The 26,464-nt window shown below is 40.7% G+C and overlaps 1 protein-coding gene across 8 annotated transcripts in view; it reads right to left on the reverse strand.

Annotated features, from left to right (window-relative positions):
- The window catches only part of RALYL (RALY RNA binding protein like), a 562,192-nt gene that overhangs the window by 37,763 nt on the left and 497,965 nt on the right, over positions 1 to 26,464 (reverse strand). The window lies entirely within an intron of this gene.

Genomic DNA, 26,464 nt, shown 5'->3' on the forward strand with positions numbered 1-26,464 from the left:
ACTAAGAATAACAAGCAGAGCATGAAAATATTTGATCCATGAGAACATGAGGTGGTAGAACTGTTATTTACTGAGCCTTTTTGCTGAAAAACTCTAAACTTGTATAAAAAGAAAAAGAAGCAACTCTAGGAAAACAGATGGGCTGCGTCTAGACTAGCATGATTTTGCGGAAATACTTTTAATGGAAAAGTTTTTCCGTTAAAAGTATTTCCGCAAAAGCACGTCTAGATTTGCACGGATGCTTTTGCGCAAAAAGTGCTTTTGCACAAAAGCATCCGTGGCCACTCTAGACGCGATTTTGCGCAAGAAAGCCCCGATCACCATTTTAGCCATCGGGGCTTTTTTTGCGCCAAACAGTTCTTCCCTGTCTACACTGGCCCTCTTGAGCAAGTATTCTTGTGCAAGAGGGCTTTTTCCAGAGGGGGAGCATGAAAGTATTTGCGCAAGAAGCACTGATTTTGTACATTACAAAGTCAGTGCTCTTGCGCAAATTCAAGCGGCCAGTGTAGACAGCTGGCAAGTTTTTGCACAAAAGCTTTTGCGCAAAATCTTGCCAGTCTAGACGCACCCATGATGTATATCTTACAAAACACTGACTTCTCCCTGAGGAGTGTTTCAATGCTGATCCTAGGGCTGCCAGGTGTTCGGTTTTGAACTGGACAGTCCAGTATTTGAGCTTTCCGTTTGGGAAACAAATTGAGAAAATATAAATGTCTGGTATTTTCTAAATAAGATGTAATGTAGATTGTGATGTAATGTCAAGTATGTCCAGTATTTTTGTTGAAACCATCTGGCAACCCTAGCTGTTCCTTTAGGTTTTGAAAGGGAAATGCAGGCCACTTTGAGAGAGAGGAGAAGAAACTGTCTGGAGGCAAACTGAGTAAGGAGATATCAAGGGAACAAAATGCAGGAGGGAACTGGAAAGGCCTAGAGAATAACCATGTTTGATATGGGAAATGCAAAGTCAATTTAGTATGTTTATTCTTGTATGTCCCAGTCTCAATCATCACCTCTTGCCACTGTAGCAAGTGCCAGTAAATAAGTCTATCACAAGCAGCCAGAAAAAGAGGACAAGGGAGCCAATTAAAGGTCTGCACATTTTAAAATGAGCTGTTGGGGATTTTCACTCTCGCAGCTATGGCAAATATTTCATCAAGGTCAGGGAAGAGAAAACATACATTGCTTCAGCCACCTGAGACGATAAACTGTTGTAAGAGGAGGTGGAACCTGGTTATTGAAATGATCCAGGAGAGAAAGAATAAAGGAGAAGATGATACAGCAATTATCAAAGGAAAAATTAAAGGATTTAGTCAAGAAACTAAAAAAGTAAAAGGATTGTGGGTGGGATTTAGAAAGGATGAAGAAATAGAAGAAAGTGTACAAAGGAAAATAGAGTGGAAATGAACAATAGTAAGTGTCTTATCAGGGATGGTTATTTCCCATGATAGAGGAATGTATTTTGGACAACCATTGTTTGCAGAGCTGGTCAGGAATATAAAACCCAACAGATTTTTTTCTTCACATTTTATTTTAATTTTTTTGAATATAACCTGTTTCTCTATTTTCATTTTTCTAAAATGTGTATGTGCAATTTAACTGAAAATGTTTGGCTTTCCCTTCCTAGGCCCTGCTTCTTTCTTCCTCTTTAAAAAATTCTGTAAGGCCTAGAGCTAGGAAGCTGAAAGGAAAACAAACAAACAAACAAACAAACCCCTCTCTTGGAGAAAAAAAGACGGAAAAGCTGGCTTAGACATGTATAATTTAGTTTGATTGTAATGCTACCCTTATGCAGTTCTTTACCAATGTTTTGTTGCATTGTTTAGTGGGTTGTTTGTGTGCTTGTTTATGGAAATATATTAAATGATGAATGTAACTGTATTTGCGAAATGGGGAAGAAATTACAAAAGATATACTCTGGAGAAGGAGTGTAACCCTGAACTAACAGGACATGGACTGAAGTTGAGTAGTGATTCCCAAACAGCTCAAAAGATACAGGTGTACTGCCTTGGAAGAGGTCTTGTCTGCTTATAAGTTCTGTTTTGCTATGAGTTTCCCACTTAGGAATTCTGGACCCTGTATGAAACTGACTTTGTGCAAACAGCCATGCAGATATTGGGGATTTCATTGAAACAGAACTTGGAAGTAACAGGTCTGACAGAGCTTACTTACTACAGATCAAGACCAGGAATCCACAGATTGGAGTGGAACCAGATGTCATGAGACTGAAGCAGACGGGCTAAAGAGAAACCACCGCCTGGTATCTATTTGACAGCTCCTGAGTCTAATCATGAGTGAAGGTTACTGAGGGTGTGTCTATGCTGCACTCAGGGCTCGAAATAAACTATTCAGTTCTTCAAGTCAATTTTGAAACAGCTTATTTTGTAATTTGGCACTATATACACAGTGCCAAATTTCAAATAACCTGCTATTCTGAAATGTTCCCTTACTCCTCATGGAATGAGGTTTACAGGGACGTCAGAATAGTGAACCTGTTATATTTCGAAATAACAGGTGTGCTGTTCAGACGTTGGATAGCTATTTCGGGATGGACGTAGCCTGAGTGAACAAAGAATTCTGAGTCCCAACATATTGGTTAATAAATAAGAGAACTGAGAATTGCCCATGCTTCTCAATCACTGCTTAGGCTTTATAATTTTGTTTTATTATATAAATAGATGTTTATAGTGTTTTCCCCAAATAAAAAAGTACTTGTGGTTTCATATTTCTAAAAACTCCTTCTGAGTGCTTGTGATTGTGGAAGAAGCACCTATAAAGGAGATGGGTGCATGTGTTTGTGCATCACATTTTATATTTCTAAAGCCTGGGAGTGGATACATTTTTGAGGGGGAATTGATCTAAACATTTTAGATTTTTACATACCTGTACCTGGTCCTTGTTGCTGCTAATGACATGTGTGCTCCTATCAGCCTCCTGCAATGTGGATACTGCCGTGGCTTGGCTTCAGGTAAACCGAATCCAGCTACATGTTTTGTGTAGCTGGATGGTGTACCTTAAGCCGAACTGCCTGATCAAGTATAGACCACGGCTCTGTAAGGCTTCTGTGGGCCAGGGAAGAGAAGCAGTGTATGGTGAAGATAGTGGCTCCATGAATAGGACTTGTGCACTGGCCCAGAGCCCCATGAAAAAGAGTGCTTAGCAAGCCACAGCATAATTATCATAATTGACCATAATCTAATTGTAAAAACCACCCACACCCATAGTATGGGCTGAGAGAGAATTCCTTCTCTTTAGTCCATTGATGGCCTCTGTGCAATTTTGTTCAGGCTTTGTACAGAGACCCAGGGTCCACATTTTGCCCATTTTAGACAAAACAGCGGGTGCTGGTTTGCTAGTGGTTTTTGCCAACCAGATGCCATCGTTATTTACAATACAGCTAATGCATAGAATTATAGTATGTTTCTGAAGTACTTTGCTGTGGGCAGGGATCACATTGTTTAAGCTCTTCTGTGCAAGTAAAGCAATATGCTCAGCTAAGGCCATGCACTAGTGTTTCTAAACATAACCCCCATCTTTTATTTTGTCTTACAGTCTGTAGCCATTTTATAAGATATGGGGCACGTGGAAATCAGAGATTGCAAAGCTCTTTTATTTACAACCATTCCCTAGCATAACATTTTGATTTGGCTACATGATGAACAGCCAAGATAAGTCTGGAATTTAATTGTATTGTGGTTTTAAGTGGAAGACAGAAGATAATTTAATGAGAGAGAGAGAAAAAGGTAAAAAAGGCATTTCCAAACCCTCACGAAAACTTACCACTTGGGATGAAATATACTTTACCTTTATAAAAACTAGATAGCTGAGTTTTGCCTGGATGAACTGCAGTGGAGCTGATGAGGCAAAATCCACTCCTACAAACCAAGACTAAGGCAAAGATGTGCAGCTCTGCTCCCGAGGCAGTTTCTGCTTTAGACTAAGGGAACATTTTTTGAGAGAAGCTTTCCCTGAAGATGTAGTGGTCTATGTATGGTAGTAGAAGTAGGTTATTAAATTGGGCCTCTGGTGCATATTTTATGCTCTCACTTAACAGCCATGCCTTTCTTTATATAACGGTTTTTAGCATACTATGTTTTGGTGTGTTCACTGGCTTGAGTTTCTAGAAATACAGCCGGTCCCCAAGTTGCGAATGGTCGAGTTATGACCGTTCGCATTTATGACCAAAGCTTCCATGGAGAGGTCATATAGGCGATCCCCGAGTTACAAACGTGACCTGTGCTTACAAACAGTGCAGTCACTATGTAACTCAATGGGGTCCGAGTTATGAACAGATCGAGTTATGGCCAAGTATTCGGTCTGTAACTCGTTCGTAACTCGGGGAGAGGCTGTACATGTACTTCAAAGGCAGTGTTAATTTTATTTTTATTTGAGTTCATATTAAATAACTTAAGCAGTGACCTTATTAATTATGATGTACTTTAATATTCTTTCATATCTATTAACTTTTAAAAAGATATAGGTTTTGTGTTTGTACTGGTGGTGCATATCTGCACATTATAAGAACATAAGAATGGCCATACTGAGTCAGACCAAAGGTCCATCTAGCTCAGTATCCTGTCTGCTGACTGTGGCTAATACCAGATGCCCCAGAGATAGGGATCATAACAGGTAATCCTCACGTGATCCCTCCCCTGTCACCCACCTCCAGAGAAACAGAGGCTGGGGATACCATTCCTACCCATATTGGCTAATAGCCATTGATGGACCTAACCTCCATGAATCTATCTAGCTCTTTTTTGAACCCTGTTAAGTTCTAGCCTTCACCGCATCCTCTGGCAAGGGGCTCCACAAGTTGACTGTGCACTCAGTGAAGAAAAACGTTCTTTTGTTCGTTTTAAACCTGCTGCCTATTAATTTCATTTGGTGACCCCTAGTTCTTATATTGTGGGAATAAGTAAATAACTTTTCCTTATTCACTTTTTACCAGTCATGATTTTAGAGACCTCTATCATATCCCACCTTAGTCTCCTCTTTTCTAAGCTGAAAAGTCCAAGTTTTTTTAATCTCTCTTCATATGGGACCCATGCCAAACCCCTAATAATTTTTGTTGACATTTTCTGAACCTTTTCCAATGCCAATATATCTTTTTTGAGATGAGGAGGCCATATCTGCAAGCAGTATTCAATATGTGGACATGCCAAAGTTTTATATAGAGGCAATAAGATATTTTCTGTCTTATTGTTGATCCCTTTTTTAATGACTCCTAACATTCTATTGGCTTTTTTGACTGCCGCTGCACACTGAGTGGATGTTTTCAGAGAACTATCCACAATGACTCCAAGATCTCTCTCTCGAGTAGTTGTAGCCAAATTAGTCCCCATCATATTGTATATATAATTGGGATTATTTTTTCCAATGTGCATTACTTTACATTTATCAACAGTAAATTTCATTTGCCATTTTGTTGCCTAATCTCTTAGTTTGGTGAGATCTTATCATAGAATCATAGAATACTACAACTGGAAGGGACCTTGAGAGGTCATCGAGTCCAGTCCCCTGCCCTCATGGCAGGACCAAATACTGTGTAGACCATCCCTGATAGACATTTATCTAACCTACTCTTAAATATCTCCAGAGATGGGGATTCCGCAACCTCCCTGGGCAATTTATTCCAGTGTTTGACCACCCTGACAGTTAGGAACTTTTTCCTAATGTCCAACCTAAACCTCCCTTGCTGCAGTTTAAGCTCATTGCTTCTTGTTCTATCTTCAGAGGCCAAGATGAAAATGTTTTCTCCCTCCTCCTTATGACACCTTTTTAGATATCTGAAATCTTTTTGAAGTTCTTCACTCTGCTTTGGTCTTAACTATCTTGAGCAGATTTTGCGTTCTCACTGTTATCCCTTTCTTTAGATCAGAGGTTCCCAACCCGGGGTATGCATATCCCCAGGGGGTACGAGAAGCTTGTCAAAGGGGGTATGGGGAATATTAGGTAAATAACTAGATTATCGTAATTGAATTATTCCAAAAGTAGTTGTGTTAGTGAAAAAAGTTGTGGATTCTAGATTCTAGAATTTATTTACTAAAAGCCAAGGGGCTACGGGTATCGAAAAAGGTTGAGAACCCCCGCTCTAGATCATTTATAAATAAGTTGAATAGGAAGGGTCCCAGAACAGACTCTTGGGAGACCCCACTAGCTACCTCTCCCCACTTGGAAAACGTAACCATTTATTCCTACCCTTTGTTTCCTGTCTTTTAACCAGTTATCAATCCAGGAAAGGACCTTCCCTCTTATTCCATGACAACTTACTTTACTTAAGAGCCTTTGGTGAGGGACCTTGTCAAAGGCTTTCTGGAAATCTAACTATGCTATATCCACTGGATCCCCCCTTGTCCACATGTTTGTTGACTCTCTCAAAGAACTCTAACAGATTAGTAAGGCATGATTTCCATTTACAGAAACCATGTTGACTTTCCTCCAACAAATTATATTCAACCATGTGTCTGATAATTTTATTCTTTACTATAGTTCAACTAATTTGCCTGGTGCTGATGTTAGACTTATTGGTCTGTAATTGCCAGGATCACCTCTAGAGCCCTTTTAAAATATTAGTTTCACATTAGCTATCTTCCAATCATTAGGTACAGAAGCCGATTTAAAGAATAGGTTACAAATTACAGTTAGTAGTTCCACCATTTCCCATCTGATTTTTTTCAGAACTCTTGGGTGAATGCCATCTGGTCCCGGTGACTTGTTAGTGTTAAGTTTATCAATTTGTTCCAAAACCTCCTCTAATTTGTCACCTAAAAAGAATGGCACAGGTTTGGGAATCTCCCCAATATCCTCAGCCGTGAAGACTGAAGCAAAGAATTCATTTATCTCAATATTGGTGCACACAGAAAATTCAATCCACCCATGGATGGAAAAAATTAGAGGACCCTGAAGATAAACACATCCCCGTGGCAAAACTCTACCCAAAGGTGTGAAGCTTCTGGCATACAGGGTAAAGCTACTCTCAGAGGCATATGGAAAAGTGTGAAGCATCAAATCCACATTTTGTTCAGAGGCTGACACATTAGTGTTCTTTTTCTTAATCACATAAAGCACAGGAAAATATGGATCAAACAAAACAATAGATGCCTAGAACTGTTTATGCAGGGTTGCCCTTAGGTGTACACAGCATACACGGCTGCATAGGGCACCCAACAATTTGGGACCTCATTTATTTTGCACACAGCAGTTCTCCATGCTGTGGATAGGAGGTCCTGAACTTTGTTGGACTGGCCGTGCAAGTGGTAGCTCACAGTGAACAGGGAAGGTCTACGTGCATCCCTTGCTTGCGGGTGCCATCCTGCAGCCCCCACTGGTTGAGAATCGCAGCCAATGGGAGCTGTGGGGATGGGATCTGCAGGTGAGGGTAGTGTGCAGAGCCACTTCCCTCCCACCCAGGGGTTGGTAGGGTGTCTCCACCTCATGCATTATATACGGGGGATGGGGAGACATGTGGTTACATGTGGGTTGACCTCTCTCCCTCATTAAATCCCTTCCCCATTCTGTATGATCTTGCTTTCTCCTGTTCCACAGTTGTTCTTTGTGTCTGGCTTCCTCCATTTCCATGTGGCTTGCTATTTAACCTCCTCCTGGCCTCTTTTGTTCTGTCTTTTGGATAGCGTAGATCCTTCCTTCCACTATCACTTCAGAGGTGTCAGCTATGCTGGTTTTCTAAGAATGCTGTTCACCATTCTTTAGGTGTTTGCACCTGAATAGGGTCCTTGAGACTGAAACACCACCCCATTGTATCTCTGTGGTGGGTCTGCACTGGCGAGGTGGAAGATCCAAATACATGTAGGCACTCATACAGAAATCTTTTATAATACCATGTCACACTATCAATAAGAATGTGTAAGTTGTGTTGACATAGCCCCAATTCACGATAGAAACTTGCTAGCCCTCATAGTTGTCAATAAGAGACTGAAAACATGAACCATATGTCCCAGAAAAGGCTCAAAACAAAAGAATTCAAAATGTGTTATTTAAATACCCTTCTGATCTTTAAGTCAATGTCACTATTTTGGGGGAAGCTGATTCATGTTTTTTCAATGTTTGATAATATTGAAATGAGAGGGCTCTGTAAAAGACCAAAATATTCACCCAGCTATAGCCTTAATTGCTCACACTTTTCCATGCCAGTAGTCAGTCACAATGATTTAGCCAGCACTACACTATAGAACATGAAACTGCAAATTCACAGATGATCATTGGCCCACAGATCAAGGTGACTGCAGGGCTCTTAACCTCTTGAGAGTTATTCCTTAGCAACCAAGCAAGCTGTGTTACAGATGCTGCAGGCATCCGCTTGTATTGTCTAGCATACCAAATGTACCGCAAGCTACAAGCAGAAAAAGGTTTAAACCATCCTGTGCACTGGTGGAATCAGCAGTTTTATAATAGCATTGAAAACTGGCTGATAATCTACCCACACACATAAGCCATCCCTGCAGCATTAATAATAGCATTGTACACATGACGCTACTAACAAAAGGAAAGATACAGTAAAACATTCTTAATGCTCACTGTGGGCCCACAGAAAATACATTAATGAAAAACTAAGATGAATTCTTGTTAAACTCAATACCACTAAAAAAGAAAAAAAATGCACTTGAGTTGATTGGCTCCTGCTTGGGATACTGTATTTTTTTTAATCACATTTAACTTTAAATTCTGTTGTCTTTAAGAATAAAGGATTCCCTCAAGGCCACATTTTCAGAGATATAATTTTGAACACAGGCACATTAAAGTGGAATTCTATGTGTGTTAGTCAAAAAAGGCAAAATTGTGCCTCTCTGTGTAACTTTGAAATAATATTAGATATTAATTTTAAGCTTTTATTTATATTAGGACTTTATTCTTTTTCGTGATCAACATTTTATGGCAACAAAACCCATTTTATAAACCAAGGATTCAATTCTGCTCTAATTTATTTGAAAACTTAGATAACTCAATTGACTTCAGAGGAATAATGGAGAGCAGAATTTATTTTCAATATTTTTATTGCAATAAAAGATTAACACTTGCATGTGATTTACCCTGTGGTTAATATCTCCTTTGCTTTCTTCAGTATAGAGATTTGTAAATTGAATAAATGTTTATAAACCAGACACAATACATCTTAATTCTACTAACACCGCCAATTGCTCCTTTGTTGTCAATGCGGGATAAAAATATTCAATACTAAAGCAATATTCTTTCAACCCAACTCTCTTTAGGAGGTACAGGCAGTCCCCGACTTACGCGGATCTGACTTATGTCGGATCTGCACTTACGAACGGGGCTTTTCTCACCCGTGTCCTCTGGGGCGAGAAAAGCTTCTCCCGGTCTCCCTGGTCTGCTGGGGGGGGTCCAGCAAAGCCGCTGGACCCCCCCCAGCAGACCAGGGACACCCGAGCAAAGCCACCGCCTGGGCGGCTTTGCTCGTTTGCCCGGGAGCAAAGCCGCCTAGGAAGTGGGGACCCCCGCCACCTGGGCGGCTTTGCTCCTGTCCCCCTGGTCTGCTGGGGGGGGTCCAGCGGCTTTGCTGGACCCCCGCTGCCTGGGCGGCTTTGCTCGGGTGTCCCTGGTCTGCTGGACCCTGCAGCTTTGCTGGACCCCCCCAGCAGACCAGGGAGACAGGAGCAAAGCCACACGGGCGGCAGGGTCCCTCCGCCTGTGCGGCTTTGCTCGGGTCTCCCTGGTCTGCTGGGGGGGGAGGGGGCGCAGCTAGTGCCCCCCTCCCCAGTAGACCAGGCTTTTGTTGCGGGACGCCTTGGGTAGAGCCGCTGGGGTGCTGCTGGGTTGGTCCTGTGGGAACGTACCGGGCAGCGCCCCAGCTGTTCTGTCCCAGGCTCCAGATTCAGCAGCTGTTGAAACTGATCAGGCTGATTCCAGGAAGCTGGGGGCAGAGCAACTCTGCCTCCGGCTTCCTGTAGTCAGCCCCTGGTCAGTTTCAGTGGCAGCAGCTGAATCTGGAGCCAGTTCCGACTTACATACAAATTCAACTTAAGAACAAACCTATAGTCCCTATCTTGTACGTAACCCGGGGACTGCCTGTACTTGTCAACATAATGATTTAAACTAGTAATCCAGTTATTTGTAAAATCATTTCTTCTCTCAAATAGAATGGTTGCAAAAAATGTATCCTTTTCAACACAAGTTAAACTGACACAGAATCATAGAAGATTAAAGTTGCAAGAGACCTCAGGAGGTCTTCTAGTCCAACCCTCTGCTCAAAGTACAATAAACCTCAACTAAATCATTCCAGTCAATGCTTTGTCAACCCTGAACTTAAAAATCTCTTAAAGATGGAGATTCCACGATTTCCCTATGTTACCCACTCCAGTGCTTTACCAGCCTCATAGTGAAATAGCTTTTCCTAATATCTGAGCTAGACCTCCCATGCTGCAGCTTGAGACCATTGCGTCTTGTTTTGTTATCTACCAACACTAAGAATAGTCTGGCTCCAACTCTTTGCACCTGTTGTAGGTTGTATCAAATCCTCTCTCATTCTTCTCTTCTGTAGACTACAGAAACCCAGTTCTCTCAGTCTCTCCTAATAAGTCATGTGTTGCAATCCTCTAATCATTTTGGTGCCCTCTGCTGGATTTGCTCCAACATCCTATCTGTAGCGGGAACCCCAAAACTGGACACAATATTCCAGATGTGGTCTCACCAGTGCTGAATAGAGGTGAATAATTACTTCCTTCGATCTACTGGCTATACTTCTACTAATGCACCCCAATATACCATTAGTCTTCTTGACAACAAGGGCACACTGTTGACTCATATCCAGCTTTTCCTCTACTGTAATCCCCAGGACATTTTTCTGCAGAACTGCTGTTAACCAATCAGTTCCCAGCCTGTAACAGTGCATGAGATTCTTCCAGCCTAATTGCAGGACTCTGTACTTGTCCTTGTTGGACCCCAGATTTCTTCTGGCCCAGTCATTTGATTTGTCTACATCACTCTGCACCCTACCCCTACCCTCCAGTGTATCTAACTCTCCCCCTAGCTTAGTGTCATCCATGAACTTGCAGAGGGTGCAATCCATCCTCTCATCCAGGTCAATAATGAAGATGTTGAACAAAATTGGCTTAGGGACCAGCTCTTGGGCACTCTGCTTGATACCGGATGCCAACTAGACAGCATGTCATTGATTGCTACATGTTGAGCCTGACAATCTAGCACGATTTCCATCCACCTTATACCCCATTCATTAAAGCCATACTTCTTCAACTAACTGGCAGGAATACAGCGGGAGACCATATCAAAAGTTTTTCTAAAGAAAAGGTGTACCATGCTCTCAGCTTTCCCCATATCAACAGAGCCAGTTATCTTCTCATAGAAGGCAGTTAAGTTGGTCACACATCACTTGCCCTTGGTGAATCCATGATGACTGTTCCTGATCACTTTTCTCTCCTTCGGGTATTTAAAAAAGGATTCCTAAACAGTGGATGTTTAAATATTAAAAATTGAAGAGTGAAAAATTTGAAATTGGGAAATTGCTTCACCTATGTAGGAATTTAATAATGGTATATGTAGCCTTTCATTTCTGAAGAGTTAAGCTGAATCCATCTTGGGCTGGTAATTACTAAAAGCTGTTGTCAGACTGATTTTCTGTGGTCTATTTGAAGTAAACAGGAGATCTCAGTCCAGTTCTTAATGGATCCCACAAATCAACACCACAATTGGCAATTATTAGCATGTTAGTTGACAAGCTCCCCACTAATGCCAAAGATTGAAGGATCAGGGGGACTCAACTACCATCTCTGTAGTAGAGATGCTCCCATTTAAGTCAGGGCTGAGACTCATTGGAAGAAACTTATTTTGCGGCCTATGCTACATCTGCATTGGAGACAAACAGAAAACAGTCTAGAGTCTGCTTTTTGCTGGCATACTTACCATCAAGGGACAAATGTCATTAATTATTTCTTAAATTAACACATTATGGAAGCTTTCTAGGAAACCAGAAAGTGACAGAAAGCAGAAAGGAATGATAGAAAACGTAAGTTTTAACTTATTTCTGTGGTGCAGTTCACCTTTTCAAGTAGGCAAGGTCACCTCTCCACATCCTTTTTCTAAGTAAAGGTGCTTGGCAGATTGTATGGTCTCAATATATCTGATTGCAATGTAAGGATAAGGCCTTTCTCTGTAGCCATATTTTAAAGCCTGTAGCAATATTGTGAGGCCTGAAACCTAAGGATTTATCTGCAGCCAGATTGAAAGAGAGGCAGCTAGTAGCTGAAAAGCAAGGAGTCACATACTCTCATTCCATCTAAATTGCATTAAAATAGTGTGATATCAGGCTGTGAAGAAAGAGACCCAGTCCTAACACCATCCAATATCACCAGACACAGAAACAGATCTCAAGATGGTTAAAGAAAATTGAGTTTGATAGCATTTTAATCTGGCAAGAAACTACTTATAGTTGGGATTGTGAAATCCTCAGTTCCACGAGGCGTACAGATAGTTCAGAATAACTACGTAGTTCGAACTATCTAGCCTGTGCCGCGTGTAGCCGCGCGGCACGGGGTTCGCACTAGCCGGCTTTTAAAACTGGCGGAGCCGGCTTTATGCTAATGAAGCCTGGGAAATTCAAATCCCGGGCTTCGTTAGCAAGTTCGGTATGCATACATTACCCCGCTAGTTCGAACTAGCGGGGTAGTGTAGACATACCCTCTTTCTATTATTATGGTCCACGCTTTCCAATTGTTTGTTTGTATGCTGTCTGTCTTGCTTTTTAATTATTTGCCCACTGTAGAATTAATTTTGCTAGGTATAAATCAATTAATGTTTTGGGATATAATTGGTCAGGGAATTATATTAAAAGAAATTAGGATTGGTTAGTAAAATTTTAGTAAAATAGTTGTTTAAGGTATAGTTAAGGAGGTATAGCTATATAAAGTGGGCTCCAAGAAGGAGACCAGCAGAAAAAGAAAGGAAGTAAGAAAAGGAACAGAAGGAAGGAAAGACCTGGAAGAAGAACTCATCTCCAAGATATAGTTTAAGATCAGAGCTGCCAGGAATCCTCTGGATGTCAGTGACCTGTAGCAACCAGAATCTAGACAAGACTGATCCTACATGGACAACAGGGAATTTCGCCTGCCTTGTTCAGGATTGGTGAGCATGGCACTGTTTGTTGGATTTTCCAGAAATCTTTTTGATTTTCCCACAGAAATCAGAAATAGTCTATGTAAACTGTATCTCAAGAAAGTTTTGAGACAATAGCGTGGGTATTTTGCACCTTAATTTTATAGACACAGATTGGTACTTACATGTTGGACCCTCTGATTTGACTAAATGTGCATAAACACAATTGAAATATCCCGCCCTTTTGCACCAGTCATGCACCCTGTGCAGCTCTAACAGCTAATAATAAAGCATTTCCCCCTTGTCTTCATATCTTCACAGGCACAATTCAGTCTGTTCTACCTTTCAGATAAATAGCTGCCATTGAAGCTATGTATAAATTTGATAAGGGCCTCATTCCTGTATTCAGTAGAATAAAAGAGTTTCTCCATGAACTAGTCTTAATCCACCAGTTGCATCTGTCATTAGGAAATATTTAAACTTCATATTCAAATACACATTCACAAGATGAAAATAGTTTGCCACTAAAATGTTATTGGGGGGAAGCCAGGAGCCTGGTAACCAGCCTGAATATTGAAAAAGCCACTTATGCTCCATTTTTCAAAGTGACATATGTGATGTAAGGCACTTCCCTGGGATGTGCGAGGATCAGTTTAAGCTTGTAAAGCACGCTGCAGGACACATTCTCCTCAGCAGAGGTGCTCCAGTCAGGGAAAGAGGGGATGTCAAGGACATCAGGGCTAAAGCTCTGATTCTGAGAAACAACTGGCTCTGCTGTTAGAGCTGCACAGGGTGCATGACTGGTGCAAAAGGGTGGGATCTGCAATGGAAATGTCGCCTAGAGAATGTCACATACTGCATAACTGCTAAGTATTATTATTGCTCCTATTGTGGGTATGTGCAAAATGCATGCAACAGTAGGTGACTCAGTGCTTTTAGAAACCAAGCTCTGATATGACTTGTTACCTTTCTTGTTCAAGAATCCTAAATAAATCTACTTAATGTTTCCATTCATTTTCCCCCTCCCCCTACCGGTAAACTATTTTTTCCATCTTTGATGTAATCTCCAATTTCTTACATTTTTCCCTTGGAGAATATTAAACTAAAGAAACAAAATTTTCCAGGAGCATGTGGCCTTACCATTTCCCAAGGTGTCCTTTGACTTTACAGAGCACATGAGCCCAGCCTTGATGCCTCTACAGTATTTTTATCTCAAGAGTGATGAGGTTCTGACTCTTAAAAATCTGTCCTGAATTCAGTGTATTCAGGACACTCCTGTCAAACTGTACACATACATGACTGATTATCCAATTTATTAGTAATATTGTATATGTCACAGGAGTGCCATTTACCTCGGTTTGACAAGTGCAGAAGAGGGTCATTGACAGGTGTAGGGATAAATGATGGAATTTTAGCTTTTCAAATGTTGCTACAGCAGTTCACTCAATGGCAGATTGATAAATTAAAATTATAGTTGCAGCATGAGACTTGGAAGAATAATCACCTTAGATTACAAAAATAGAAGTTCAGGAAACTTTATATGCTCTCAAGAGAAGTAGCCTGAGGGGCAATGAATGCAACCAAAAAGTACAGTTTATAAAGGATTCATTCATTGCAAAGTGACAATTTCCAAGTTTATAAAAATAACAACAAAAATCAAGAGCAGGCTCTTTCTCCCTTTATACAGTCAGAAAATGCTGATGGTAAACCATTGCAATTAAGTGGAATTTTGATCTCAGTTACACAGTGGTTACACTAATGTAGTTTTCTTGAGTTTGATGGAGGTACTTCTGATTTAAGACAGCATAATGGAGACTGGAAATAGGCTTACCATTGCTGGACAATCATAGAACTAGGAGGGACCTTGACAGGTCATCTAGTTCAGTTCCTCACACTCATGGAAGGACTAAGAATTGTTTAGACCATCCCTGACAGGTGTTTGTCTAACCTGCTCTCAAAAATCTCCAATGATGGAGATTCCATGACTTCACTAGGAAATTAATCCCAGTGTTTAGTCATCCTGACAGGAAATTTTTCCTAATGTCCAACCAAAACCTCGCTTGCTGCAATCTTTCTCATTTTAGCTTCAGAGATTAAAAAGAACAATTCTTCTGTCTCCTCCTTATAACAACCATTTATATACTTGAAAATGGTTATCATATCCCCCCTCAGCCTTCTCATTTTCAAACCTAATTTCTTAAGTCTTGCCTCAGTCATGTTTTTAGACAATATTTGGTTGTCCAATATTTTATCCTATACTATAGCCACTTGTATTTTCAAAAGTGCTGTTTGCAAACAGCATACAAAATATCAACATTTATCAGCAGATAAGACTTGTTAATCCTTATTCTTAAAGAAAACCTGCACAACACCTTCAAAAGCTGAGTGTTGGGAGCTCAAATTCATAACTTTGCTATATACTAAAAATCATGGACTGAATAAGAAAAAAATCAAATCTATGGATTATTATAACAGTCTTTAACCACTTACATCCCAGTCCCCAGCATTTTGTTTTGTTTAGTTTTTCCTTCCTCCTTCCCCATGACTGCAGAGGTTTTAATAGGCCATTTCACCTTGAATAGCCTCATTGGAATATGGATTCAGTGGCATTATAGCATGCTGGTCCCAGGATATTATATAGACAAGGTAGGTGAAGTAATATCCTTTATTGGAATAATTTCTGTTGGTGAGAGAGAAACCTTCTAGCTTACAATAAGCTCAAAAGCTTGTCTCTCTCACCAGCAAAAGATGGTCTCATAAACAATATTACCCCACTCACCATTCACTCACTCAGAATATGTGTTAACTACTTATGCTAAACAACATAGTCTGCCTAATATGTAGCTATGATACTATGATGCTCTGAGTACATTTCCCAGGCCTAAAGAAGAGCTCGATCTGAGTTTGAAAGTTTCTCCCCCTCAGCAGCAGAAGTTGGTCCAGTACAAGATGTTTTCTTTCTAATATGCTGGGAACAACATGACTGCAACACTGCTTATGAGATCTTCATTGTCTAACAGTGCTATGCCATCCCTCCTTCTGAAATCTTCCACTGGCTCCCCTTCTAGTCTATCAAACCTTGTCACTGCATTCAAATCTCTGTCTTACACTTCCCCAATGTACTTTTCTGCTCTTATTTTTTTCACATGAATAGCCTTTGTGTTGTCCTCCAATATATGGCAAATATAACTATGTTGTCTAATTTACAATGTAAATTGCACCTGGTAGGGAGTAAGTGTATATATGATTTATAAAATAAAGTAGTAATTGATAGCTCTTAATAATTACTGATTAATACAAAATCGTAACCACATACAATTCTTAGCTACCTCTGTGTAAAGCCAGAATAATTCAGTTGAAGTCAATAGGTCAAACTTTGTTATTTACAGACATACCTGGTTTTTTTTTTAAGCAAAATACTCATGGGGAAAAATGTCATAATATTTTCCCATAATTCTTATCCATTAAGAACATAATATTAATACACTTTTATAATGTGCTTTATACAACAGCTGTTACACCCAGTAATATTTTAATAAATATTTTCTTCTGTTTTAATAAAGCATTCATAAATGGTATCTGGGTATACAGTGTTACCTGCTCCAGAGAAAGTGAAGATATGTCCATTATTATTAAATGCTAATAAATTCAATCTCACAATTGGAAAGACACCTTTGTCACTGTTGCTGTTTTCTGAGATACATTAATCATCATGTTTCTAAGACAATCAGCCAGCCCTTCCTTGCCTGAGAAACAAAATTATGTTTACAACACTGAACACTATTGCTTGAGAAGATTAATGTACTAATATGTATATGACAATATAAGTTAGAGAAGGTTATATTTATAATGTTTATAGCACTACAAATAAACCACACTATACTTCAGCAGTACAAAAACATCATAGAGTACATTGGCTTTTGTATAGTTTATTGAATTAAGCTATTATAATAATTTACTTCTCAGTTTTGCCTATAGCATACTGTCCTATAATCCACAAGACTCTGAAGGAAGTGAAACTATTAACGTGTCACTCTCTATTTATATATGCTCGCTGATCTTAACTCCAGTATTTTCTGTTTTCTCCACGGAAAAACACATTACCATTACTCATCAATATTGGATTTCATGGTTGTGATGTTATTTTTCTTTGAATGCTCTACACAGCAGGACAGTTTTATGGCCTATAAAGCATCAGCCAGAACATGAAATGTGTCTACCTATTGATGCCTAGATAAGGTCTAGATGAAATCAAATGGCATTTGAGCACAGATTTAAAGTATGATTATGATTAATATTTTTTATTGACTACACAAGAGAGCTTACAAGGAAACAAAGCAACTACTTCTATCAGTGTAATAGAGACAGGAACAGTTTGACTCAGAATGATGCAAAGGACCTTTGCTAATGAAGTCTGATTCTTTTTGATACATTGACTTTAGTATCCCAAAAGCTGCAGTTTAATTTCTCCTGCTTCATATCTTCCAATAACACAAAGTTCAATAGCACTAGTCAAATTATTAATTTCAAATAAATTATCCAACAGATTTAGTCCTTTTTTTCTGTTTGTGAATTGATCCTTGTTTCTGTGAATATATTCACTGTTCCTAGATATTTGACAAATAAATTATGCGAAAAAACATCAGCTTCTAGGTGGTTTGTGAACTTCTGATTGTTGTGTGTTTATTATTCAGAGGTTGTCTGTGATTTGGAAATGTAACTGTTGTTTGAGCTCCCTGATTAGATGATAGGAATGAAGAGCAACTGGCACTGCTCCGGTATGAAGATTTTTACAAATAATTACTCATCCTAAAACGCATGAAAATGTTGGGTTTCACCAACACTTTTACCAATTAGTTGGTGGTTGTCTGAAGACTATGATGCCATGAGAAGCCTTGGAATGAATTTGCCACATTCAATTTCTTGCAGTATGTACACCAGTTTTTAGACCAATTCAACCAGTTCTAAAACCTAACTTCACTAGAACCAAGCCTTGGTTAACTGTAATCATGACCTTTAATAAACAAAAATGTGCTTAATGGTCTCTAAACAATATCTGCTGTTGATACCAGAGATGAAAGGTGGAGGGATCTGAAAAAATGATTTGTGTTCTGACAAGTGCCTGGCTACTAGAGGAATGATCATACATCCTTTAATTACCTATGTGAGCAAGGGCTGTAGGATCCCTGTGATGAAGTTGAGAAACCTCACACAAGCACCAAAAGGGTAAAAGAGAGCCACCTATCTGTATGTACAGTCAATTCCAAGACTGGGAGGAGAAGAAAAGGAGAGGACTTGGCTCGGTTCTGGGCTGACTGGCCTAGAGGCAGGAGTTAGGTGCCTCAGAGATGAAGGGAGCATTGCTAGTAGCTTGATGGCCAGGACAACCACTGGAGAAGATACCACTGAGTCCCTGACCAAGGGAGACTGCTACAGGGATGGAGGTGCATACAGGTTCGGTGTGAACTGTATGATTGAGACACTGTGGGGTTAGGCCCCATCAATCTCACCACTGCCCTGCACAGAGGGCAAAACACTGCTCAATGTCCACAAATGGCCACTATCTGAACTGAGCCATTATAGTCCAAACAGTCGTAAGGGCCATGTTGCAAACAGAAGGACGTAGGTAGGAAGTCACCCAGAGCAATGGACATATGCTTTTTGCAGTGAGAATCTGGCCCTTTGAGCACCGTCTTTTATATAAAGAATTTACAATGATTGTCGCTGTCTGGTGTTGACATTGAAGCACGGTTGTCAGTGAATCTGAAAAGCTAAAAGGATATCTGTGCTGTTCACACACAACAGCTGCTGCCTAGATGGATGTCTAAGAGAAGGAGAGTAAGGACACCAAAACTTAATAGAGAATCATAGCACTGGGAGGGACCTTGAGAGGCCATATAGTATAGTCATTGCACTCATGGCATGACTAAGTATTATTTAGACCAGCAGTGGGCAACCTGAAGCCCGTTGAAGTTTTATGTGTGGCCCACGAGACATTTTGTTTACTGTTGCTCACATGCAGAATTTCCATATGCCACTGATTTCCATCCACATTTTTTTCCCTAAAGTGACATGCACATAAAGCCAGGGCACACAAAGAGATGCATGCTGATTGCACACAGCAGTGACTATGGAAGCTGTGTGCTCCCTCTGCATTCAATGAAAGTACTGCAAATTCTAGGTACGCAAGCACAGTTAGTAAAACTACTCTAACCTGAGAGACTGTCTTGATTAAGACAATCTTGTGGCCCACTGAGATGAAGGAGGGACACTCATGCAACTGCCTCACTAACTTAGGTTGCCCATTGCTGACCTAGACCATCCCTGACATTAATTTATATAACCAGATTTTTAAGAGTAGGAATGATGGAGACACCAGAACTTCTTTAGGCAATTTATTCCCCTGTGTAACAACTTTGATAGTTAGGAAGTTTTTCCTAATATCCAACTGAAATGGCCCTTGCTGGAGTATAAGACCGTTGCTTTTTCTCCTATCCTTAGAGGTTAAAGAGAACAATTCTCCTTTCCCCCTTAAACTTTTCTGTGCTTGAAAACTGTTATCATGTTGCCATTAATTCTTCTCTTCTCCAGACTAAAAACACATTTTTTCAATTGTCTCCTGTAGGTAATGTTTTCTAAACCTTTAATAATTTTTGCTGCTATTCTCTGGACTTTTTCCAATTTATCAACATCTTTCCTGAAATGTGGCTCCTATAATTGGACACAATACTCTTGCTGAGGCCTAATCAGTGCGGAATGGAGCAGAAGAATTACTTCTGGGCTGCGTCTAGACTGGCATGATTTTGCGCAAAATCTTGCCGCCTGTTTACACTGGCAACTAGTATTTGTGCAGGAACACTGACTTCGTAATGTACAACATCAGTGGTTCTTGCACAAATATCCTGACGCTCCCGCTCAGGGATAAGCCCTTTTGTACAAGTATTCTTGCGCAAGAGGGTCAGTGTAGACAGCAATGTTAATTTCTTGCCCAAGAAAACCCGATGGCTAAAATGGCCATTGGCGCTTTCTTGCGCAAGAGAGCGTCTACATTGGCACGGATGCTTTTGTGCAAAAGCAAATCTTTTGCACAAAGGTACATGCCAGTATAGACGCTCTCTTGCGCAAATACTTTTCCGTTAAAAGTTAAAAAGTTAAAAAATTTCCGTTAAAAGTATTTGCGCAAAATCATGCCAGTCTAGATGCAGCCCTGATGTCTTGCTTACACCACTTAGGCTAATACATTCCAAAATGACATTTGTTTTTTTATAACAATGTTATACTGTTGACTAATATTTAGCTTGTGATTCACTATGACGCCCAGGTCCCTTTCTCCGTCCAAAGCTATCATTTCCCTGAATGTGCACAAATGATTGTTCCTTTCCAAGTGGAGTATTTGCATTTGTCCTAATTAGAGATTTCATGTGCACTCCATCCTGAAGTTCTGATTCTGAACAAAAGGCCTCTTATTAAAATCAGTGAGAGTTTTGCCTCAGTCAGGACTGTGTGATAAGGCTCTAAATATAATTGCTGTTGCTTGTTGAATAAAGGTGAGGGGTGGGCTTATGTTAACTGAATTGTAAAACATTCAACAATTTCCCTGCAACTGATCATTTAAATAAATGGTGCTCCATCTCATTAGTTAAAATATTGGCATCATGGCATATCCTAATTGTTTTTAAAATTTTAATTAGCGTAATCCTACAGTGTGTATAGTTACTGCAATTAAACAATAAGATAATGCAGGATATGAATTTCTATATAGGTGTTCTAAATGTTCATCATGAGGCTACTGAGAGAGTGTAATTAAATACAACGTGTGGCTTGTTACACCAGAACACTCAAGCTACAGTTTATAAAATGGCACAGAGTAAATGTCATAAAAATTATTCTTGTAAAGATGTAACACATTCTACAAAGGGAAAGCTCTGACTTATTCAGACTGTAACAATCTGGCTAATCGGCAACACAAGCCACCAACCACCCATCATCCATTGTGTAACTCTCTGCCCTGCCTGTTCATTCAGCACAGAAGCCCAATTTCCAGGTGATCATCCGGATTCAAAAGTGATTCACTTTTTTTGATTGTATCCCTTTGGTATTTATGGTCGTGCCAATTTTCTTCCACAGTTTGATCTGAGGAAGTGGGTCTGGCCCACGAAAGCTCATCATCTAATAAACCATCTTATTAGTTTTTAAAGTGCTGCATAGTCCTGTCTTTTTTTTCAGCAAGACCAGACTAACACGGCTACATCTCTATTACTATTCTAAATGTTAATACAGTACTATATACTGAAAAAATGAAAATACAGATGAAAATCTGAATGTGTATTTACTGTGTGTCCAAACCTGAAAGTGCAGGCTCTTGTCTTACAAGGCTGGGTCCAGATCCAGCCTTGTGCAGTCCAGGTGCAGGGGGTCATAGCACTGCTCCAGTTTGCTGAAAGGTCCCTGTATGACAGAAGGACCGACAGGCCTATTTTCAAAGAGTGGCCCTGTGACCTCATGTGCCTGTTTGCACACTACTTAGGTTGAGAGCCCTTTCAAATGGGGGCCTGGAACAAACTGCTCTGGCCCCCAAATGCTATCCTTGCTAGTGGTGCACAGCTGAAGGTGCTGCTTTGCTCCTAAATTCTCTCCTCCCCTGGGTTTTCCTTCAGAAACTCCACACACATTGCAGTTTCCCCTCCCCAGATTTCTTTCCCTGCCTCAGCTCTGCCATCATCTTCTGACATTCATCTTATGGTACTTGTTTAGGTACTAGTAACAGACACCCCCAACCATGGGTCTCTGTATCCTGTGAAACTGTGTTCCCTCAGCCACTGCATTTGTGGTATCTGTCTGTATGTGAATCTGGGGAACCCTAAATGTGTCCTCACAGAGCACCCTGTGTAAAGATGTTTTACTTCCTGTGAAGCCCAGAAAGCTTGATAGGTAGCAGGAGATATTCAATAAGTTTTCCAATGTCTGCAACAAAATAGGCTGCGTCAAGGCCAGTGGGCAGAAAAGATGAAGCAAGAAACCCTCCTGCATAGGTGGTTCCAGGATCCATACATCTAGCATGTTACTGTGCAACAGATTAGACATTAACCAAGAGTTTAAAAAAGCAACTTCCCTACTGCTTCCAGAGAAACCGTGATGGTGGTATTGGGTAACAGAAGCGAACGAGACAGAACAAAAGAAGGGGGGGAAAAAGAGAAAGGCAAATGGAATAAAACCAGGAGAGGGAAAAGAGATCTCATGGTCTATTGCTTCTCTCAATTAAAGTGCAACACAACTAATGATTTTAAGGTCAGAGCTGAAAAGGGATTTCTTAGGGCAGTGGTTCTCCCAAAGGGAGTCATCATCCTCTTTGAACAGGGTTGCTGAGGCTGGCTTCAGTCTGATGGGGCTCGGAGCTGAAACTCATCCTCTTTACCCAGGGTTGAAGCCAAAGCTCAAGGGCTTCAGCCCTGGGTGGCTGGTCTCAGATTGCAAGTCTCCTGCCTGGAGTTGAAGCTCTTGAGCATCAGGTTTGTCTCCCGACCCACAGTGGTGGGGCTTGGACTTCTTCCCCACCTGGGTAGTGCTGCTAGAGCAGGCTCAGGCTTTGGTTCCCCCTCTTTTGGTTGGAAAGTAATTTGTATTGTCATAGTGGCAGAGCAATGAAGTTTGAGGACCCCTTTCTTAGGGTGCATATTCGGTCGCTAATAAACATTGACGGAATTAGAAAAAGGTCATCTTGCCCAAAGTATTAGTCTTTTCTCTCTCTGACGAAAACATTGGGGCAATATCAGTATTCAGGGCTGCTAACGGAGTCGGGGAGGCAAGGGGGGATAGCTACACAAGAGCCCAGCAATTTAAAGGGCTCAGGGCTCCAGCTGCTGCTGCTGTGATGAAGCGGTGACTGCCAGGAGCTCTGGGCCCTTTAAGCCACTGCTGGAGCCCTGGGCATTCTGAAGGGCTGTCTAGGGGAATCTAGCCCCAACACTTCCACCAAATCCATGCCCCTTCCAGGGACCCAGAGCCGGCCCGCCTGCGCCTAGTCTATCTTCACCCCTGCTATGGTTATTCAGACTGTGGCTGAGTAACAATAAATAAGCTGGAGTCTCTACGGAGAGATGAGATGAGATGAGAATACCTGAAGACTGACAGAGGCAGTAATTGGAAATGGAACTGCACCCTTTCTATCTGCTTCTCAGTAATCTCAGATTTGCAGGAAGCTCTTCGAGCAAAGAGTGATAGGAACCAGTATGAGTATGACAGTTAGGGTGGTGTGTGGATTAGATGATTATTTAAGAATCTTAATTAGCCTGATAGGAAACAGAGAATATTAAATCTTGTGAAAAGCTAAGGGGAAAGTTGTCTATCCATTAAAACTCTTTAAAAGTATAGCATAGTGGTTTGCACATTTTTCCATTCAAGGACCTTCCTTCTGTATTAGCCCCCAACCCAGCTTTCTGGGATCTAGCTATACCTCCTTCTTATCTTTTAATAGATATTTTAGAAATGTACATCTGTCTGTCTGTTCATCCATATATGAGTCTGTTTGTTCAAGAACTCTTCCTAAATGGTAAGAGCTAGGACTGCCAAATTTGTGGCTTCCTCTTATCCTAACAAAACAAGGTCAGGGTTTGGTTGTGCCAGGACAATGGGATGTGCATGGAATTTGATTGTTTCTCATAAAATGGAAAAGGTAGGGGTATGGTAGGAGGGACAGTTATACAGCAAGAATGACTACAGGAGGCAGCAAGGGAACAGGGACAGTTGTAACCCCATTGGGCCAGCAGGGAGCAGGGGAGGAGAAATGGACAGCTATCTACTAAATATTATTATATTCAAGCATGTGCTCCCTCCTCTCACCACACCAATGGCCCTGAGAACATTACTCAGACAGAGCAGATGCCCCCAGGTAAGAATGTGAGAAAGGGCTGTAGAATTTGCTAAGTTTTTAACTCTTACGTTTAAAAGCTGCCAACCCCTACTGTCTTCCCCTCTTCTCATGGGAATTAGTTTCCCCATTCACAGTTAAAAGCTAAAGTGGAGCACCATGGATAGCCCCCATGGACTAACCCCTACCATCAGCAAGTCAGGGGTTAGGTCTTTGTGACATTGCTATTGAATAATCTTGCTATTCTGCCATGGCATTCTTATTCTGCTCCATGCTGTCTGTATTAACACTTGTTTAAAGAATTAATGAACCTGAACAAAAGAACCTGTATGGAAAAATAGAAAGATCTGGCTGGAATACTAATCAAAGAAAATGTTTTATTCATAAAGGGACTGGTTGCTCTTTGAGATGGGAATTAAAAATACACAATGTTTCCTCTGGAAGAGTTTTCTCCAAATATTTCTGAGGGGTGAGATTTGAGTCCTGGTTGATTATAGGATGACTATGAGCTGCCATTGTGACATGGCCGTGAAAAAGGCTAATACGGTCTTGGGATGTATTAGGCGAGGTATTTCCAGTAGGGATAAGGAGGTGTTAGTGCCATTATACAAGGCATTGGTGAGACCCCATTTGGAATACTGTGTGCAGTTCTGGTCTCCCATGTTTAAGAAGGATGAATTCAAACTGTAACAGGTACAAAAAAGGGCCACTAGGATGATCCGAGGAATGGAAAACCTGTCTTATGAAAGGAGACTTAAGGAGCTTGGCTTGTTTACCTTAACCAAAAGAAGGCTGAGGGGGGGCATGATTGCACTCTTTAAATATATTAGAGGGATAAATACCAGGGAGGGAGAGGAATTATTTAAGCTTAATACCAATGTGGACACAAGAACAAATGGATATAAGCTGGCTAGTAGGAAGTTTAGACTTGAGATTAGACGAAGGTTTCTAACCATTAGAGGAGTGAAGTTCTGGAACGGCCTTCCAAGGGAAGTAGTGGGGGCAAAAGATCTATCTGGTTTCAAGATTAAACTAGATGGGTTTATGAAGGGGATGGTTTGATGAGATAACATGATCTTGGTAACTAATTGACCATTCATTATCAGTGGGAAATAGGTCAATGGAGGGATGATAGGAGTTACTATAGAGAACTTTCTGGGTGTCCGGCTGGTGAGTCTTGCCCACATGCTCAGGGTTTAGCTGATCACCATATTTGGGGTCGGGAAGGAATTTTCCTCCAGGGTAGATTGGCAGAGACCCTGGAGGTTTTACGCCTTCCTCTGTAGCATGGGGTACAGATCACATCTGGTGTATTCTCTGCATCTTGTGGTCTTCAAAGTATTTGAAGGCTTCAATATCTGAGATATAGGTGAGAGGATTATTCTAGGAGGGGTGGGTGAGAGTCTGTGGCCTGCACTGTGCAGGGGGTCAGACTTGATGATCATAATGGTCCCTTCTGACCTTAAAGTCTATGAGTCTATGAGTTCCTCAGAACTCAAGAATCCATGGGGCACCTAGATGATCTACAGAAGACCGTGTACTTCAAAACAGGTTTTGGAATCCTTCCTTTTTAGGTCCTTTATAAAATATCTCCAGATGGGCTGAATTGCAGCCCGGGCTTCCTCTGCTGAGGGTGCATAACATAGAGGCAAGCTGCAAAAAGTTAACATTAAGGCTCACACTTCATTAATTCTTATCTGAATTCCCAGTGGGCTCAAGTTTGTGAAGTTGAGGATAATTAACATGTGTCTCAGCCTTCCTTTCTCCTGTTCCTTACCCATGTGTAGATCCCTGGATTCCCAGAGCTTCCTCCATGGACTCTTTAATGGGATAAAATGATGCAAGACAGAAAATTAAGTCCCTGATCCATGCAGCTAAGAGCAGACCTATGCTAAAATACCAGAGACACATTCTCTACTAAGTTGGGTTTTGTTTTTGTTATTGTTTAGCAATATTTGCAAAAGTCACTAGAGAAGGAAATGTAAAATTAAAATAAAGATTATTTAGTAGGACTGTCTGTTGATATAATAAATGAATAAGCAGGTTACATTAGCCAACACTAAACATGCTACTTACATTTCAGCACAGATTATTATATATCACTCTAGTCTAAAGCAAATGGGCAGGATGTATAATTCCATTTCTGAGTTGTGTTCTATATCTAAACTACAGATTGGAGATGAAATATATATGTCTTAGAAATGTGCAAAAATTGCAAAGGCATGGTTTCAAATTATGCAGTATATGCAGGACTTGTAGTGGATTTATTTAATTCAGAAGCATGCATTATAAATAACGCTGAAAGATTTTATATTAAACAAGCATCAAATAAAACCTTTAGAAACTGCTCTGTCAGTAGCAAGACTGAGGATTTTATGTAGCTTGACAGTACTGTAAGGAAATATAGATATGTGAAGGAGTGGGGGGAGGGAGCAAAAACCTCTATTGGCCCCTAGGCAAGGTAGGAGCATGCCAGCTCTGTGCTCCCAGAAGGGGCAAAGCAAAGAAAAAGGGAAA

Source organism: Pelodiscus sinensis, chromosome 2, assembly GCF_052426305.1.
Source record: "Pelodiscus sinensis isolate ZL-2025 chromosome 2, ASM5242630v1, whole genome shotgun sequence".
In the NCBI taxonomy this organism is placed as follows: Eukaryota; Metazoa; Chordata; order Testudines; family Trionychidae; genus Pelodiscus; species Pelodiscus sinensis.